The 1,881-nt window shown below is 37.5% G+C and overlaps 1 protein-coding gene across 1 annotated transcript in view; it reads left to right on the top strand.

The window, feature by feature from the left end:
* Positions 1-1,881, top strand: part of LOC116695270 (ephrin type-B receptor 1) — a 96,038-nt gene that overhangs the window by 82,340 nt on the left and 11,817 nt on the right. The window lies entirely within an intron of this gene.

Here is a 1,881-nt window from a genome sequence, read left to right on the forward strand (position 1 = left end):
AGGCAGAGCAGGATCCCCAGGGCTTGGTTTACACTTATCACCATTTCTAGTCACTGCGGGACCATAGACAGGCTGGGGGAACTCATATTAATATTAAAAAAAACTCATAAAGTGAAATTTTCATAATAATACACACAAAAACGTAATTGTAGAAATATCAATTGTGAATTTTCTGGGGTTACGTGTGGAACTATTTCCTGGCCGGTTGAAATGTGCAAAGTTCATCGTTTGTATGGAGACAGGTGTAGACCAGTCTTTGAGCAAAGTTAAACTAACCGGCTGCTGATGGTAACTTCATATTTACTATGCAGAGATATTGACATCGACATGCTAAGAAGAAAGGTAATTTTATTGTCACATACACACAAATGTAGCAACATTCATTCTCTGCACTTTAACCCATCCCTTATGGGAGCAGTGGGAACCTACTTACAGATCCAGATCTGAGCCAGTGCCTTGATCAAGGGCACTGACTGGAGAACCTAATTTACATGTTTTTGAGCAAATAAGCTTGTTTTCTAAAATGTCAAATATTTACTTTGGGGTGTACTTTTTTATATTACTCATTATGTTTACATCCAAACATTACTGATGCTGAGAATGTCCCAGATTCTTGACAATGGTCATTACAAAGAGTTGTAGCCCCTCTGATTCCTGACGCTACAAAGGGTTGTTGGGCCTCTCAAGAAAGAAGCGTGGGAAGAAAGATGACTGGCTACGTGATGTGTGAAAGCAGCTGAAAGATAGATGTAATCTGAAGTCATTACGGACACAGAAACCAGTGTATGTTATTTTGAGCCATCAGGTTAGACAACAATGTGAGTTTTAAACATTACAACAAGCCTAATTACAGTTGGGTAGATAGATTTAAAAAATGATTGTCACATTCTTATCACGGGAAGAATAATTTGAGATAATGATCACGGAATGATCACGGAACTTTTTCCTTTCTTTGATTATTTTTTTCAGGGTGGCGAGGCAGGTAGTTACTCTTTTAGTCAAAGGAGTTTGTGAATTCTGTGATGTTCTTGATAATTACATTCAGTACTTAAAGGTATTCTGGCTTCTTTTGCACAACCTCTCTGCAATGCAAAATTCTTGCCTAAAAGTCTTGGCAGATCCTCAGTATCAGCACTGCCTTAATGAAATCAAAAGCTCCTGTGTTTAGAACTACCTGCCTCGACATCAGAGACTGCAGCAAGCGTCAGATACAGCTGCTAAGAGATGCATATCTGGATATGCTGTGCGACTGCATGCTGTGTCAGGATGAAGTATTCAAATGGAAATTGAATCCCCTAACTGATCTAAGTCTTCTTTTTTACCTGTGGTTTTAATTCAAGCTGAAAGAGGCAAGATTCTTCAGTAAAAAATACATCTTTCAAAATCATAACGGCGCTACCGTATAACAGAGAAAACTGAACTCTTCTCTACCGACACTAAGTCACAAATCAAAACTCAACAGCAAAATATAAAGTGTCCCCTAAACAGCAGCCAGAGAGCTAGACTCAATTTTGGATCTTTTTGCCTCTTTCATCCCTTTGATACCCTGAGTACCATAGACCAGCACCGTGCTGTGTGCAATTTACTGATCACAAAAATAAATGTTTTTCAAAATATGTTCTTCCCTCTGTCAACTACATTTCCCATACCCTTACTAGAAAAGTGTGTTTCTATAAATAAAAATTGTATAACTTCCGACAAGGGGGTGTACATGAATTAAGCCTATTCAATCTGAGTTTATTGCATTTAATAATAAAAAAAATTTCATTACAAACAATAACAGAAGATGGGAATAATTTCAAAAACATTTTAGATATCTACAGTTGTTCAATTGCTAACATTAGCTCAAAACTCTGTTCCAGTGACAGCCTTTGTTGTGTT

The sequence above is a fragment of the Etheostoma spectabile genome, chromosome 9 (assembly GCF_008692095.1).
Source record: "Etheostoma spectabile isolate EspeVRDwgs_2016 chromosome 9, UIUC_Espe_1.0, whole genome shotgun sequence".
Classification (NCBI taxonomy): domain Eukaryota; kingdom Metazoa; phylum Chordata; class Actinopteri; order Perciformes; family Percidae; genus Etheostoma; species Etheostoma spectabile.